Genomic DNA, 19257 nt, shown 5'->3' on the forward strand with positions numbered 1-19257 from the left:
CACACGATTCTGGCCGCGTTTGTGTTGTGCTAAGGAAATGTATTAACTTTCAAACGAAAATTTCTTCGGTAAGTTGTTATAATTTTTTTTAATATTTACTATAATACTATGGTCGTTGTATAGAAATTATAGTTATAAATAAATTGTTGTATTTATGTTGATATAGTTAAAAAAGCTCAGAAGCTTTTTCTCGAAGTTTTCCAATGATCAATTTGTAATTTTTTATAATTTCTTAGGTCCACGTTTTTTTAATTTTTAATGTTAAATATAAAGTTAAGGTTAGGTTAATATTAAATATTTAATTTTAGCCGGTTTTTTATTAGCTTTTGTGAGCTTTTAGCCGACTATTTTTAAAATTTAATGAAAATTGTGTAGAGAGAATAGAAAATCACTTATCGACGAATTATGATTATTATTAAAGAAGTTCACAACATAGTTTATCATACAGGAACCATTCATTTTGCCGCGGTGCAAACATTCCTTCATACCTCATTAAAATCAGTTTAGTCACTATACCGCAAGATGCAACATACAGATAGACATGCTATACGTGGGAGAGCCATGCTTCGGCACAAATGGGCCGGCTTGACCGGAGAAATACCACGTTCTCACAGAAAACCGGCGTAAAACAGCGCTTGCGCTGTGTTTCGCCGAGTGAGTGAGTTTACGGGAGGCCCAATCCCCTACCCTTTCCCTTCCCTACCCTCTCCTATTCCCTTCCCATCCCTTCCCTTCCCTACCCTCCCCTATTACCCTATTCCCTATTAAAAGGCCGCGAACGCACCTGCAGCTCTTCTGATGCTACGAGTGTCCATGGACGACGGAAGTTGCTTTCCATCAGGTGACCCGTTTGCTCGTTTGTCCCCTTATTTCATAAAAAAAGACACATACAGAACCCTTTCGCATTTATACTATAGTATACATTATTATTAGCGTTATAATTCAAGTGTAAGTGGCTAACAACAGACCAGCGATGGTATTTACCGTTTTAGTTCAAAGCGTTTACCGTTATTGTATGAAGATATTATTTTACGCGTAAACTCAAAGAAAGTATTATAATTTTGGTCACCGCTCCATATTTTTGCGTATTGTATTATGCGCGTTTTTTCTTTTTAACTGACTCCAAAAAAGGCTGATCTATGTTTGGTTGTGGATATAAGAAAACTTTCATATTTCTCCTACGAATAATAAAAACTATATTTCTCGTATAAATAAGGAACCTATAACATTATCAATAGATATTAACAAGATGTTGAACGCAATGTGTTCGCGCAGAGATTTTCTTTTTGGGTGGGAACCGTACATTTTTTGTGATAAAAACTACCTTATGTCCTTTCCTAGGAATCCTATGATGATATTATGATGATAGTTTAGAAACTACCTTATGTCCTTTCCTAGGAATCCTATGATGATATTATGATGATAGTTTAGAAACTATCATCATAATATCATCATAGGATTCCTAGGAAAGGACATAAGGTAGTTTTTATCACAAAAAATGTACGGTTCCCACCCAAAAACAAAATCTCTGCGCGAACACATTACGTCGCATGCTAGACGCAATGACCTCTAGGTCATTGCGTCTAGCATGCGCGTACAACGAGATATCCCACTCTCGGTCTCGAGTGTAGTTATATTGTCGATATCGACATAATGTTAAAATCATTTTTTGACATTATGTTGATAGATTTGACGAGATTGATAGAGATGAAGAGACAAGCCATGAAACATCCAGAAAACATGTAGACAAAATTTTCTCGTTATGCGCATGGTAGGCGCACATCAGACTCCCCTTTAGTATTTAAATATACATATTATGGGATTTGGGTTAGTGTATTTGAGTAAATAACGCAAGGTCTTTGTGCATACAGAGGTACCAAATAACACCCGCAACCCCGTTGCGCCAAAATTCGTTTATCGCACGAGAACCGTACATTTTTCCGGGATAAAAAGTATCCTGTCCTTTTCCGAAACTCACAGTATATCCATACCAAATTTCAGCAAGATCGGTTCAGCGGTTTTGGCGTGAAGAGGTAACAAAGAGACAGGCAGACAGACTTTAGCATTTATCTTATATCTTTAAACGAGCAATTCTTGTATATATATAATTGGAATCTCGTAATCGGCTCCAACGATTTTCATGAAATTTAGTATATAGGGATTTCGGGGGCGATAAATCGATCTAGCTAGGAATCATTTTTAGAAAATGTCATTAATTTATTCGTGTTTTATCGAATACCGAGCGAAGCTCGGTCAAATAGCTAGTAATATTGGTATGGATATGGTTATAGATAGAGTCTATCGAAGCGTCAAACAAACTAAAAGTTCTAAGTTTTAGCAAATTCAAATTCATACTTCTAAACATCGAAAATCAATAGTTTATATTTTAGGAATAAACTTAATCCTCAAAGCGAAATAATATTATAGAGCGGATTTATGAAATGCAAACGACCGTCTCAAAACTTTGATGGCAAAAGTTGGAGACGCGAAAAAAGTAATTACAGATGAAAGAGAAATAGGGAACTAGGGAATTCTCGTGTAGGACTTTATTAAGACTGTAATATTTTCTCTTTCTGAAGAGATATAACCGTATAAAATAAATTAAAAAAGTTGTATTTCCGAATTAGTAATAAAGTAATTATTTCGGAAAGTTTACGAATACTATGATGCCTACTACCGGCGGAGTACTCTTATATTATATTCTGTGCTACCCTGTTCAGAGGTGCTACCGGTGCGGGAGCTTAACCGGCGAAATGAATCGGGGCGGCGCGCGGCGTGGCGTAAGAACTCGCACCTTTTATCAAAAAAGTGGAAAACTGCTCTATAATTTATTATGTTTATGAGTTATGACTATCCAAGGTCCACTATCTACGACTGTCATGTGACGTTTCAAATTTTTTCCAGACAGATGTTTCCAGACAAATACAAGCAGAACTGTATTAATATATCAATATCTAGTGCATTTAGTGGCTTGTAGACACATAATTAATATTAAAACATTAACTGCTGACGTATACCTAGCCGCTCTATCTTTTGCAATTCTTATTTAAAACCGTAGCTGCAGTGGTTTCACTGTTTATGAGAAAATGTGTCAATCTATTTGTTACATTTTACGTTTAAATCACTTAACAAATTTAGATGCAATTTTGTTCCTTCGACCAAAGTTTCGTTATTCATAGGTAAACTTAATATAAATGTAATTAAGAAAACCTTATTTTCTTCAGACGGAGGAATACACAATAATTAGTTTTAAAACTTTAAAATAACTTCCACATCGGATCACCTGGCTTGTATTTTGTTTCGTAGCTAACTTCATTTCGTTGCTAACGTCACTGCAGTTGCCGGATAAATGAACTGCAACTTAATGATTTAAGTTTCTTTATTTTGTTTCTGTAACACCATATTTTAGCGTTTACCGACTTGGAATTAGTTTCAAATAGGATACAAATATTCGTAAATAAATAAAATAATGTTTTATTAGTGTCTCTTGAGATGAGATAGTAAAGTAACTTAAAATGTTCGTAAGTTTTATGAAAGCAAATGACTGATAAAAATATGAATTCTATTGGATAATGACATTTTCAAAAATTATAGATCACAAGTACCTATGGGTTTTGATTTTTTGAACAATAATATGAACAAACTTCGAAACGTCTTATTAAGGAGTAATGGAATTAAAATATATTAATATTTATAAAACCTTTTGAAATCGTGGTGCATCATTGTACACACTCAAAACATGCGCTGCCTAATTTCCTCCACTCATGTAAGTCATACTAACACACTTCTCTGTGAAACTGACTCATTATAACTTTATGCAAATACCAGTGTGTATTAGAAAGACTTACAACTGTTTACTTACAACAATGACACTTAGCATATTTCTCTGACCGGATTGTATTGTGGGATTCACACAAAACTTGATAATTGTTCACAAATTGACTAGTGCTTTAAGTCCCGTTGATCTTACTGTCAGCTGTTTGTATGATAAAATTATCAATTTATCAATGTACTGTTTGCTGTCCCGGCAAACGTTGTTTTGCCATCTAAAGTATTTCGCCAAGTGATATTTTATTATAATAAACAATATTATTAATTTCGCCCATAATTTTATTGAAGTGAGTGACAAGTACGTCACCATGGCAACGTCCATCGTTATCCCGTCGGACAAAAAATGGTCGCCGTCGGTCTCGACTCTCGAGTTGTAATAATTTATTCAACAAATGAACTTATCAATATAAAAAGTACCCAGTAGCCGATTCTCAGACCTACTTAATATTATGCATATAAAATTTGGGAAAAAATCAATAAAGTCGTTTCGGAGGAGTATTGTAACTAACATTGTGATTTGTGACACGAGAATTTTATATATAAGAAGATGTTGTCATAAATGGAATGGCGGATTTGTAAGAATGGCTCCATACCGTTATTAACTTTAGAAGGTTAATTCTGAGTCTAAGGCTGCGTTTCCACCGGAGCTGAGCTAAGCTGAGTTGCGAGGAATGTATTTTTGAGAACCAATAGAAACGCTTCATTTGCCTGACCACGTTCAGCGCAACGATTCTATTGGTTCTTGTCAAACACATTCCTCGCAACGCAGCTTAGCTCATCTCCGGTGGAAACGCAGCCTAAAGCACCTTTGATCTTACTGTCAGTTGCTTTTATGTCATATTATCACTGTATGTCATAAATAAGTACCAAGTGCTAGTCAGACTCGCATACGAATGTCTCCGTACGATATTAAGCTTCTAAGTTTTTAGTTTAATTAGAATTTTCATTTTTCGCTTCTTCATGACCGAGATCTGAGTACCGGGTACAGTTTTAGTTCAAACTCTTAACCCCACATTTCCACACAATCCCGAAAAATGAAAGAAAGACGGACAGACTTTAGCTCATACTTATCTTTATACCAAAACAGATGCAATAGGAATTCTCTTGTTAGTAATATTATAAATGCAAATATCGACAAAACTTGATTAATATGTAAACAATTAATTGAAAATTGCATGTTCGGGATCGGGGGGAATAGTTTCCAAACTACTAAATAACTTAATCAATAACGTGTGTATTGGCTCTCCAAATTAGTCGGAAACTGCATTAAGGCTTAATGAGAGAGTATTTTTAACCGACTTCCAAAAAGGAGGAGGTTAAATGTTCGGCTGTGGATATATTTTTTTTATTTATTTTTATTTTTATTTGTATGGAAAATGTTCGGAAAATATTCTCTTCGTACTTAATATTAGTGTCTAGCTAGCTCGTAAGTTTTCCGTCGCTCAGCGTGCTATGGAGCGCGCTATGCTCGGAGTTTCTTTGGCGGATAAGCTTCGAAATGAAACAATTCGTCAAAGAACTAAAGTCACCGACATAGTGCAGAGAATCAGTACGCTGAAGTGGAACTGGGCTGGTCACGTAGCTCGAAGAACAGACGATCGCTGGAGTAAACTTACTCTGGAATGGAGATCAAGGCTGGGAAATCGGGGTGTAGGTCGACCTCCAACTAGGTGGGACGACGATCTTCGCTTAGTTACAGGCCCATGTTGGATGCGAGTAGCAGCAGATCGGTCGTCTTGGCGTTCATTGAGAGAGGCCTATGTCCAGCAGTGGAAGACTATAGGCTGATATGAATATTAGTGTCAATTTTTAAAAGTTTAGCTTGTGGAGATCTCATAACTTATAATAGCTGATATTTTTATAGATTGTAAGGACAATCTATAAAAATATCAGCTATTTTCGGTTGCAAAGTAATCCGAAACCAGGTTTTTGGCACCACAAAAATACATATTATACATGCTTTCTCCTCTAACCTATGTTAAAAAAAGTTGAGTTAAGCCACTCGTTTTTAAGTTATCTTAATATCAATGTACTCGTAAGATTGCCTGGAAGTATATCGCTATTGAGCGATAAGGCCGCCAGAATTGTGTTGTCTTTTTCAGCTTTTACTGTTTTCTTGTATAATTTTGTGGAATGCAATAAAGTATATTATTATTCAAATAATATGTGCCCATGAAAATCAGTCCAGTAGTTTTGCAACTTATTGAATATGAATAAATTAATTATAATTGTATCTCCTTATTATACTATGCTGCTAGCTACTGCTAATAAAATTATTATTATAGAAATATTTTTACTACGCTGTCCAGGTGAACTTCGTGTCACTTTAAAACCTTCCCTGGACTTCTACGAATATTTTAAGACTAAAATTAGCCCAATCCGTTCAGCCGTTTCCGAGTTTTAGCGTTACTAATACAATTAAAAATCCATTTTTATATATACAGTGTGTAACAAAAATAAGTGATAATACTTTAGGGTGTGTACGTGTTCCTTGTAGAGAGTTCACTGTGAAACTAGCAGCGCTGAAAGACGAAAAAAAAATTTCACTTTTGTATGGGCAAGGGCCTGAGCGTCACGAGTTTTCCCATACAAAAGTGAAAAAAAAATGTTGGTCTTTCAGCGCTGCTACTTTCACAGTGAACTCTCTACAAGGAACACGTACACACCCTAAAATATTATCACTTATTTTTGTTACACCCTGTATAGATGATATTGAAGCGTAAGTTATGGCTATGTACGTTGCACATTTCATATTAGCAGAAAAATAAAAGCGGTATCATTTTATACAGACCGCATGCAATTCGCAAGTTTCGAAATTAATACAGAACAATACATTCGCGGTAATTAAATTACATGTAAATGTGCTCCGTCGCTGCGGGCCCGATAAAGGGAAAGTACATGGACTCGGTTTATGGCGATTGACGATTCGTGGCGCAACATCACTGAAACACATCAAATAAATTTATCAAAGTGTCACAAAATTTATACGCGGGAGAGCCATGCTTTGGCACGAATGGGCCGGCTCGACCGGATAAATACCACGTTCTCACAGAAAACCGGTGTGAAACAACGCTTGCGCTGTGTTTCGCCGAGTGAGTGAGTTTACCGGAGGCCCAATCCCCTAACCCCTACCCTATTCCCTTCCCTACCCTCAACTATTCCCTTCCCTTCCCTACCCTCCCCTATTACCCTATGCCCTCTTAAAAGGCCGGCAACGCACTTGCAGCTCTTCTGATGCTGCGAGTGTCCATGGGCGACGGAAGTTGCTTTCCATCAATTGACCCGTTTGCTCGTTTGACCCCTTATTTCATAAAAAAAAAAAACTGAAAGTAATTTTCCTAATACAGGTCTCTTATACTAAGTACGAATAATAAACAATCGTAGCCTCCATACAATAATTATTGTAAATGCGAGTGTGTCTGCTGTTTGTTTTTTATCTTCGTGAGTTTATACCATAAGGACAATAATTACTCATTTTTTCCTTACAATTTGAACATGCCGTAACTTATCTACTTCATCATCTGCTTCGTATATCTACACAAAAAATCTATAGTTTTTTTATTTCAAATAATTTTCCCGGCCCTAAAGCCTCCATTCAAGGTGACGCCTTGATAAATTGGCAGCGATATACATTTTTTCTAAAGTTAAAGTTCATTGTCAGTATTCATCATGTCTTTGTCTTTGAATTACCCATAGCATAACACGATTGGTCAACTTTTATAACACATAATAATTAATCAAAAAGACCTTTATTAAAACATGGATTCTAATTTTGCCAACAGAGGAGAGTGACTTAAGCTTCTAAAATTTGTACATAGATTAGTTCAAGCATACACTATAATTTGGCCACTATAATAAGCCACAATGCTTATATGAAATATAGAAAAAAAAGCGATCTAAAACATATCCAAAACGATTTTTCACTTTAACGCGGCGTCACCTTAACCGCAGAACGGCAAGTTTTTAACTGTTACTTGCCTGCTTCATCCACAAACGTCTTCAGTTATTACAAATAAAGGCAAATCAATGGTTAAAGAGCTGTACCGATGTCGATGAAATTTAGGTTTTTAGAGTAGTGGAGATATTTTGAGCCATAGAAAGATATACGTTTATTACTAATCCTGAAAAATGATCTGTTCCCACGCCACCAATTTTGAAGCAACAGAGTAACGAGTATCGTCTAGATACTTTATAAATTACTAGGCCTTTACATCCGCTATGGATGATTTATACAGTATTTTTCAGAGCGAAGTAACCACTCCTCAAATACTGTAGTGCCTGGGACAAGATTTTTTAAATGTCCGTATGGTTGCCCAAGCGCATACGGCATTCTCGCATCATAGTCGGCCTAGTCCAGAGGAAAGAACTAGTCAATACATCTGGGACCAACTATGTGCGGGTTTCCTCACGATGTTTTCCTTCACCGTACGAGCGTCCGTATTATGTACTTGAGATTGAAAAATGTCTCATAGGTACACGCCTCCACCCGGGTTCGAACCTGCACCCTCTAAGAGTGCGAACCAAAGGTCTACCCTGGCCACGGACGCTCTTTACTTTATTTACTTTACTTTATAAAATAGAACGAAAATATGTAGATATTCATATGCGCTTTCAAGCCATCGTCAAATAACCTTACAAAATTGTATCGGATTCTGATTAGCATTTCCGATAACCTATTTCGGCTGCAGCGCATTCCCAATAATTGGTATATGGTATAGGTAATGTTATTGCGTCGTCATAATGTAGGAACTAGATTTTAGGAATTGGGAACAGTTACGTAATGTAGCTCCTAAATATCTACAGCCTCACTTACTTTTCATGTTTTTCTCTTAAGCTTATTAGCTACAGGTTTTGGGTCTCCTAAATAAAAGCATTTTTTAAGTTTTAGGTGTCTTGAAAATTATCCAGTCAACAACAGAGTTTTTTGTTTAAATGAACTAATTTATTTTAGGAAAAAGGATATTAAAAAAATTAAAAAAGGGATATGGACGAAAAGCCCATAGACGGCCCCAAATTACATCCATACTATCCATACTAATATTAGGGTATCATTTAAGCTATCACCAATTTAATTAGTTTTGTGTTTCTTAAATAATAGGGTTTGTCCTCAAAATAGTAGATCTGTCACCAAAATGTAGTCACCAAACAATGCAAAATCAGTTCCACAATAAATCACCTAAAATCCTGAGATATAAGGTCTAGTACCAAATAAATGTTTTTGTATGTATTATAATAGGTGTGTCCTAATAAGTATTTAAGCAAACCAATTTAAAGAGATCACCAATAAATCATATTATGTTACTAGAAAATTGCATTAAGTTCAAATAAAAAATTAGGGTTGTCATCATCGTTTCAACCAAAAGATTCTGCTACTTAACTAGACTCCCAAGGTTCTAAATTTCCACTGGTAGTATAAATTATATTTAAATAAAATTTTTAGCAGAGTAGTAAATAAAACAATTAAAGTCAAAATAAACAATATTTATTGTTTAAAATAATTACCACTGAACAATCAGCGCTGGTTTAAAATAGCTGGCTTATGGCTAGCAGAATAGTAGATAAAACACTTAATTAAAGTTAAAATAATAAAAAAAAAATCGAACCTAGTTACCTACTACCCATCGTTGAGGCCGGATTGGTCAATTTTTAAAGCGCGCCAATTTGTCTCCGCCCCTTTGATCATTTTTTCATTAAAATTATAAATTGATGTATTAAATTGGTAACGAATACTATTAATTTAATATCTGAACGAAATAAAATGTTACTACTGTATTGGTGACAAAATATCAAATAAAAAGGAGTCGCAGTCAGGGATCGATAATCGATTTATTTGGTGACAGATCTACCATTCTGAGCACAGAGCTATTATATAAGTAACAAAACTGTTATTATAAGAACGAAGTTTATATTTATGTAATGCAATATAATTTTATTGGTTATCGATCTTTTATTTTACACATATATTAACATTAATTTGATAATTCATACCTGGGAACAATTTTTGTTTATCTGAGAACGAAAATATTTCGTGGCGATCTATTTATTAGGTGATACAACTTGATGACAAATATAAATTTTGGTGATAGAAAATATAGTTCCCCTAATATTATAAATGCGAAAGGGTGTCTGTCTGTCTGTCTGTTACCTCTTCACGCCCAAACCGCAGAACCGATTTTGCTGAAATTTGGCATGGAGATACTTTGAGTCCCGGGAAAGGACATAGGATACTTTTTGTTCCAGAAAAATGTACGGTTCCCGCGCGATAAACGAATTCTGGCGCAACGGAGTTGCGGGCGTCATCTAGTACATAATAAAAAAAAACTAATTTATTTTACGTAGTTTTTAATTCGAAAAATAGTACGTTCTATTGTTACTGAACTTCCAGTCAAAAATTAGAACATGTCCTCTGAAATTGACGAAACTCGTTCTGTCACGTCCGATGGGAATAATGGAAACGGCAGTCATCACGTCAAAGGGGATCTCATACATTTAATTTAGGTACAAAAAGTTTAATTCGATATTAAATGTTACAAAAGGCATTATGAACTTCACGATATGAGAAGTTTTGATCCATCAAACACCGAGTTGCTCGAAGTTTGACTTGGAAAAACGTTTACGTTGAAACATCTGATAAACTCCAAAAGAATGGTCCTCGAGGGAGAAATTATATCATGGCGTATATTCAGCGGAGCTTCATTTCTATGCAAAGACAAATTGGACGTGTCGTGCCATCGATATTCTTCTAAGATGGCCATTTATTTTGTTAGATGGCGGAGCCTGAAATACTGTTCGTCTGACCCAATTTTTATAACCTGCATTGCAGCAGCTTACATTATGCGTTCCAACATTTGAGTTTGAGTTATCTCTTATTTTAATTAAACTACACTACTTTGCTTTTAAATATTTACATTTTTCGGTGGTTTACATAAATTGTTATATTTCATTTTAGTATAAGTAAGTCTATAACCACAGCACTTATTCGCTATAATCCATATCCACAATTTCATACTAATCGGTAATAATATTATAAATGCGAAAGTGTGTCTGTCTGTCTGTCGCCTCTTTATGCCCAAACCGCTCAATCGATTTTGCTGGGTATGGAGATACTTTGAGTCCCGGGAAAGGACATAGGACACTTTTTATCCCGGAAAAATGTACGGTTCCCGCGCAATGAACTAATTTTGGCGCAACGGAGTTGCGGGCGTCATCTAGTATTATTATATTTTTCTAGTATAATTAATTGGCTTAACAAAAACCTCGGTGATTTAATTATAAAATTAAATTCAAATATTTGTCAGTGTCTCCTTCGTTAAAAACAAATTAAGCAAAGCAATGGGTGAAACAGGGTGAAACATTTAATTTAGGACCATTACTTTTCAGAGAGACTAAATTGCTTTCTCATTTTTACATATTTTTCAGTATATACTTCTGAGGAGATTGTTCTTTAAAAAGTTATTCACCCCTTCGTAATGGGTTAAACTCTCACTTTAACCAATTCCACAAAAGTAGGAAAAGACGATGCAATAGTTGTACATAGTTCATTCTGGGGGTTAAAATTATCGCACCTCTTCGTAATGGATTATGCACATACCCATTGCAGGAAAAGATGCTTAGCACGTAGTACGAAGTCGTAAATGTTTACTACAAAACTTCCCTGAATAATCCTCGTAATATACCTATGACATGTAGAGCAAAGTTTGCTGCGAACAAGTTTGCACTTCACAAACATCAGGACTTCGCATTTAGAGGAGCTCATTTTGAAAGTGTTAAGGAGTTCCTAAGGCCCTTCAGGACGTTTGAATCCTTTCTGATTCGTGATTGTTCTGTGAATGTATGCCTAGGCGGGAATGTATTGACATAATATTAACGTATTTTTTCAATATTTTATTCTTTAGAGCCACTGTGATCCAGTGGTGTAGACAATTATAATAGACGCACAGCTATCATGGTTTATCAGATGGCTAATGGCTATGTAAAAAAATTGACTTGCACATCATTTTCCTACTAGGATAGGAAGAGATCTATCACTGTTCTCAACAGTGCATTTTAACATTACTTCTGGTATTTTTTAATTAAATATTCTTTAGAGCCACTGTGATCCAGTGGCGTAGACAATTATAATAGACGCACAGCTGTCATGGTTTATCAGATGGCTAATGGCTATGTAAAAAAATTGACTTGCACATCATTTTCCTACTAGGATAGGAAGAGATCTATCACTGTTCTCAATAGTGCATTTTAACATTACTTCTGGCCTGGTTTTAATAACACCAGCCTTTGTCACTAAGCCCAATTTTGAAGAAATTATAGTTAAATTATTGTTATTTATCATTTTATTAATGAAACTTTATATTCATACAGAAAATGTTTGAGCAATATCAGTTAGATAAATGTACTAAATGTTTCGTGTAATATTCTCATATCTCATGTCCGAACTGCGAGCTAAAATGTTGCAGCTATATCCCAGCCTGACTGCAACTAAATATTTTACGACAAACAACAGCTATCTGTCTCCTATATAGTGCTGGTTCCATTGGAGCAATAAGGACAGGCTTAGCCTACGGGATGACTTGCTCACATTAGGGTTAACGATTTCGATAAACTTCTGTTTTAATATTTTTGCTTTTAAGAGAGAACTTGTATTACGAATATGTTTGTTAACCGACTGAAGTAAGAGGTTCTAAGTTATTTTAAATTGTTTTGTGTGCGATAAAAAACTAATACTCTAGTCGAATGATAGCAGAAAACATTATTATTTAAAGTAAGTTGACCTATAAAAATGTCACTATTATGATATATTTAACTATAATATTATTTGTGTAAAATTAAATTTCGAATCTCTTTGAGCAATCGTTCGAGAGAACAAAAGCTCAATAGAACTCACAATTTTCAACTCAGAATTTACGATTGATTGAAAAAATCCAACGGAATAAATATTTGAAATTCAAGTTCTATCTTTTGAATTTTTTACCATCGAACAGTTCTCTGGTTGTTTTTTTCACGTGGCTCTATGCAAGCTGAAATGTTAACAACTTCATTAAGACCTTATATTAAAAAAAAAAACATATTTATAATAAGTTGTAATACTATAACTTTTTGTAATACTTGAACTTTTCTATATTTTCCCATTATTTAACGTTTACTTTTCGTTCATTTTATTTGATTTATCTAATTATTATATTATTGCCCATGAGAAGTTTTTGGACGGGAGTTTATTCAGATTTTACACAAGTACCTATCGTTACGTTACTTTACGTACTTTATTTATTTATTATTAATAACACACATTTTCCGGGTTGAAACGTTTCCTATGCCCTTTTCCGGGACTCAAAGTATTTAAAATCAGTTCAGCGGTTTCGGTGTGAAGAGGTAACAGACAGACTTTCGCATATTATGATAGTATGGATTTTTCAATTTCAATTATTGACAGCCCTACGCTTACCTATTTCTACGGTGGTTCAATTGAAAAAACTACGAACCAAGTAATGGAATCACGACTGCTTTTTATAATTCGAAACGAAAGATAAAAGTAATTCTTGTCGATCTACCGATGCTGCGAGTTTTGTTTTTATTTCGTCATTATCAGTTTTTACAAGTCCCGTTGGCTTCCCGTCAAAAAATGAGACCAGAAATCGTCAATGGAGGTTTTTGTTACGGCTGTCTGTGGGTTACTTGGGATACAGTTATATTTGCTACTGTTATGTAGTAAGAGCACAACTTTTTACGTCGCGACGCAGCTGCAATATTGTCTCAAAATCTATACTCTATACTAATATTATAAATGCGAAAGTATCTCTGTCTGTCTGTCTGTCTCGCTTTCACGCCAAAACTACTGAACCGATTGCAATGAAATTTTGTACACAGTTATTCTAGAGTCTGAGAAAGGACATAGGCTACATTTTGATGTGGGAAAATATCTTATTTCCATGAAAATATCGATGAAAATTAATTCGCATTGCGCGTGGCCAGCGCTCATCCCGGGGGTCCTGGGTTCGAGTCCCGCAGGCGGAACAAAAAGTTTTCAATGTTCCTGGGTCTTGGATGTGTATTAAAATAATATTTCAAAAATCTTAAATATATTTTATGTATAATATTATAAAAAATCCAGAAATATATCGATGCAATGAACATTTTAGTTCTAATACGATTCAACAGATGGCGTTTTATTTTTTACTTCATTGTAACATAGAACTAATCATACTTATTAGTTATTATGTTTTTGTTTATAGTTTTTAATACGTTAGAATATTATGTTTAATAATATTCTTCATTTCTCATATCACTTGGTATAATAATAATCAATCTATCTTATCTTATAGAACTCCTACTGCATTTCTAAGGAGTTCGAGTGTACCGTGTTGGCCTATATTCCATCCAGAAAATATATCAATGCAATCAACATTTTAATTCTAATATATGAAAACAGATGGCGTTTTATTTTTTACTTCATTATTGTAACAGAACTAATCATACCTACTTTATTATATATTATTGTTTTTATTCATAACTAGCTGTTGCCCGCGACTTCGTCCGCGTCGACTTTAGTTTATAGCGCGCGGTGTCAACAAAATTTGTGTCAAATTTAAAAACTTTTTAAAACCCTGGTAAGTTGTACCCCTCTTAGGGCCGCGCTACACCGGAATGGCAGCGCTGAAAGTGCTCGCCTCGCCGCTGCCATTCCGGTGTAGCGCGGCCCTTAATGAATCAAAATACCCAAAAACAGCTGTGCAGTGTGCACATAATCTATACTAATATTATAAATGCGAAAGTATCTCTGTCTGTCTGTCTGTCAGTCTCGCTTTCACGCCAAACGCCAAAACTACCGAACCGATTGTAATGAAATTTGTATACAGATATTCTAAAGCCTGAGAAAGGACATAGGCTACTTTTTTACTGGAAAAAAGGGTTGTAAGGGTCGTAAATTTGTTCAAAAAATTCATAATAGATGGCGCCGTGCGACTTCTACATCGCGCTGACGCTTGCTCAAAAGCCTTTCTATAAGAGGTGGTATCATCTTACATTTAAGTCTCGATTTTTTTCGATTGTTATATCTATTCTACGGTATTAACTCAGTACTTTATCTGTGCAGGCAGTGACGTAACCTTAAGACCAAATTTCACCAACGACTGTTAAAGTTAATGCTCGAATTAGTATCATGTTAGCTGTTTCGTTTTTCATACGAATGAAAGAGAAGACAGGACATTTTAACAAGCTGTTAACACTAACAGACGTTGGTGAAATTGGGGCTAAACCTATCAATGATAAATAGTTTATGGGTAAAGTTGTGTAATTGGGGGGCTAAATATGCTTTAAAATTTGGCATAAAATATAAAGTTTAATATAAAAAATGAAGTACTTATTGTGTGCACACTGCACAGCTGTATTGATTTAAGGGGTACCAGGGTTTTTTTTATAAAAGCTTTTGACACCAATTTTGTTGACATCGCGCGCTATAAACTAAAGTCCACGCGGACAAAGTCGCGGGCAACAGTTAGTTAAACTATATTTTGTTGCACAAGAAGACTCACACTGTTTTACCAGAATTCGTATTTCAAGCTGCACTGTTTGCGTGGCGCGCCGTTCTGGCAACAAAAAAATATTGTGTCGTCTGGCAGAGTAGTGTGCCGGTCTTGTTTAAAGCAGTTTTTGTGTAGTGTATAATGTTAATTAAGTAATTATCTTTATCTTAATAAATGCAGCGCCACGTCGCGTATCAGACTGACCCTTGGGGGTTGCTAATTCAGATCGCAACGCGACGCGCAGATCCATTTCTGAATTTGTACTGAATTGACAGATTTCAATTGCAAATCTGTTAAATCCATACAAAAGAAATGCATCTACGCGTCACGTTGCGGTCTGAATTGACCCTTATGAGTATAATTTGGCAATCGCTACCTAAAAATACTATTTTTTACCCAGGCGCCTTATTAAATGCACATTAAAATGTATGAGCGATGGCACACTTTGATGTACTGTATTAAAACCGCGACAGACACTTGTTAGCTTAAGTTTGTTGCATATAGCGTGACACTGAAGGCCGATTTTTGGTTGAAGCCGAAATCGAATCGGTTATAAACACCCTTCGGCCTTCGGCTGTATATTTTCTAGGAGATTCTATTCCAGATTAATTAAAGTAAAAATGTGGAATGCTGTTTGTTGTGTATATATTGCTAAATAAATTAAAAATTAGTGTAGGTGATTTCGAATGCTTTTGGACGGTTAAATAACTCAAGAAAATTCAACAGCCGAAAACTCAATAGCCGATGAAGAACTTTGCGAATGTTCTTCATCGGCTGTGACATTTACCAGAAGCCGAAGCCGAAACTTTGGTCAGATACTAGCTGGAATATGACTTAACGGTTTATGTTAAGTTAGCGCCTGTGGCAATAAGTGAAGCAATTTTATGTTAGGAACTAATATTTCGGATAAAGCTTCTAGCATTTATGGCGTATAATTTAACCACAATATTATAATAATTATGTAGATTTTATAATAATATGTCGGTAGGTACATTGATCCTATAATATATTATACATTTAGTACACTGTTCTAAAGAGAAGTAACTACAAACGAAAATTTAAATAAATTGAAATTATTTATTTATACTGTTCTAATGTAACAAGCAAAATATTTGCGTCTATTCAGAGTGTTTAATTAGTTTTAGTAATTAAAAAGAATAGAATATTATTATATGTATCGTTAAACTTTTAAAGTTCGACAGCAAAATAAAATTTTGATATGAAAAATTAAAAAAGTGCGCCCTACGGACATAAAATTTCTGACGAAGAAGAATTTCATAGCTCGTTAAAATCCTTTATGGGTCGTTTTGAAAAATTCTTTTATAGTATAAGCAAAATGGAAAAAATATTTAATTCAGACTCTATTCTGCAATATATTCTACAGGAACCACACATTTTGCGGTTCACAAACTATATATTTTATCAAACTACATCCCACATATTATTTTATAATGCGTAGTAGAATAATTATTTATTTATGAATTACTAGCTGTCCCGGTGAAATTCGTATCACTTTAAAACCTTTCCTGGACTTCTACGAATATTTGAAGACTAAAATTAGCCCAATCCGTTCAGCCGTTTTCGAGCTTTAGCATAACTAACACAATTGAAAATCCATTTTTATATTTATACTAGCTGTCCCGGTGAACTTCGTATAACCTTAAATCATTCCCTGGATTTCTACGAATATTTTAAGACTAAAATCAGCCCAATCCGTTCAGCCGTTTTAGAGTTTTAGCGCGACTAACACATTTGGAAATCCATTTTTATATATAAGATTATATAGACTAGATGACGCCCGCAACTCCGTTGCGCCAAAATTCGTTTATCGCGCGGGAACCGTACATTTTTCCGGGATGAAAAGTATCCTATGTCTTTTCCCGGGACTCCAAGTTTCTGCATAAAAAAGTTTATCAAAGTCGGTTAAGCGGTTTAAGCGGTTTAACCGGTGGTAGGCATCATGTAGACGTTCAGAGAATATTTGAAAAAAAATATTCTGAATAAAAAAGATTGAGTTTGAGTTTGAGTTTAAGCGTGAAGAGGTAACAGACAGACACACTTTCATATTTATAGTATTAAGTATGGATTATCACATAAAATTATTAATGTTCCGTCTGTAAATGTTTAATCTTTTTCAATCCACGTATCTGGGGAACGGCCCTATACATTATAAATTAACCCTCCTGGAATAATCCCGAACACCGGCTCAGTAGGTCAACTGATGTCATTTAGAAACGTTTTCCTTTTCCGTCAAACGCGTTTGAGACTAGAATTCATACACTTGACCCATACTTTGTGTTTGCGTCATTCTCAAAGAAATGTTTGCTAGGAAAAGGGCTTTGAAGAGTGTGGCTGGTAGACTGAAAATAGTTCGCGGTTTGAAGGGATGAAGGAAAAATACAAAAAGGTCGATAATGTTGAAACCATAATGGATGCTGAGAACTCAAAAAAATGCCGTCTTCATACCCATACGGATGCCCGGATCGGCAATTTGTATAGGTATGAAGACGGTTTTTTTGAGTTCCCAGCATTGTTCTCATAAAAAAAGTTGTTCATTTTGACGGGCTCATTTGATGGTTTCAAGGATAACGGTGTTTACACTAACATCTTGTATTTCTAAATTTGTATGGATTTGACGGATTAGCAAATAGCAAGACAAGAAACAAATTCAGTACAAAAGAAATGCATATCTACGTTGCGGTCTGAATTGACCCTTAGACAAAATCATTTTTTTTTCGCCAAAACCATGAAAAATCAGTGGCCAAAAAACCGCTCACCTTTGGAATACTAAGCGGCGATTACCATAAGCAGAGAACTCTCATATATCTTATTGTGATTGTCTTTCACGATCTCTCTCTCTCTCTCTCTCTCTCTCTCCTTTCGATCTGGGATAATAGGGTATGCGGGTCACGTATCAGATGATTGCCGATATATTACCTGGGCTTACTTAACGCGGCCATATTTCAAAGGTAGGCAGGGTAATCCTTTAGCTATTTTGCCTATTTGCCGGCGATTCTGTACTATAGTCCGGTCAAAGAAGAATGTTTTCGATTATTTCGAAACCAATGTAAATATTTTCTGTTCATGAATGAGTAGTAAGTAATGGCCAAATTTCATGACCTAGCTCAACAATTTAAGAACCTAGTAAACCTAATAGCTAAATTCTGGCGTTGCCAATCTTACTAAATTTTCCTCGAAAAGTTATGTGGTTATTATGAAAATTTCTTGTTCCTAACATAAGTAGTAATGTGTTACGAAAGTAAAAGACAGGATAAAACAATTCTCTATAGAGTCTATATAGTATAGAGTATATAATTATGTACTCTATAGTACCAAACGTTTGTGCAGAACACAGGTGCACTGTTTCCTATTCCACTTTCGTCATTCAATTAAATATACAACCGTGCAAGATCGAAACGACATCTTCACGAATTTTCTCTACAAAATATATTTTTCATCGGAAAAAATATGTTATTCGGAAAGTGACTCTGTGCGTTAAATCCGCAAAAAAAAAAATGTTATAACCATATTTAGAGTGTGTTGCACAGCCTTGCACCAGAGGCGTGGTTATAGTTACAGTTATGGTCAAAGTTATGGTTATAGTTAAGGCTAACTTAACTTTAAATTTAACTTTGACCACAGATTTTGACAGATGTCTATTGCGTTTATTTTTTTAATAAAGCTACTGTTAGTGGGATTGAGAGTATAAAAAATTGAATAATCCGTAAAAATCGTCAGGAAAAATATTTGTTATAACAACACATTTGAGCCATAGTAAATTTTCACGAAAATAATTCTAATTAAGTAATATGAACGGTTATTGTTATCGTTAAATATGACATCCTAAACCAAAGATTTTGTAGGTATAGTTAAAGTTACAGTTTCAGTTAAAGTAAGTTGGTGCAAC

At 34.9% G+C, this 19257-nt stretch overlaps 1 protein-coding gene across 1 annotated transcript in view; it reads left to right on the forward strand.

Annotated features, from left to right (window-relative positions):
* LOC121733691 (mucin-5AC) overlaps positions 1-19257 on the forward strand; it is a 54980-nt gene continuing 35723 nt past the window's right edge. The window contains exon 1 of the mRNA XM_042124024.1: positions 1-68. The gene's annotated coding sequence lies outside the window, so the exon portion shown is untranslated. The remainder of the gene's footprint in view (positions 69-19257) is intronic.

This window comes from Aricia agestis, chromosome 14 (genome assembly GCF_905147365.1).
Source record: "Aricia agestis chromosome 14, ilAriAges1.1, whole genome shotgun sequence".
Lineage (NCBI taxonomy): Eukaryota > Metazoa > Arthropoda > Insecta > Lepidoptera > Lycaenidae > Aricia > Aricia agestis.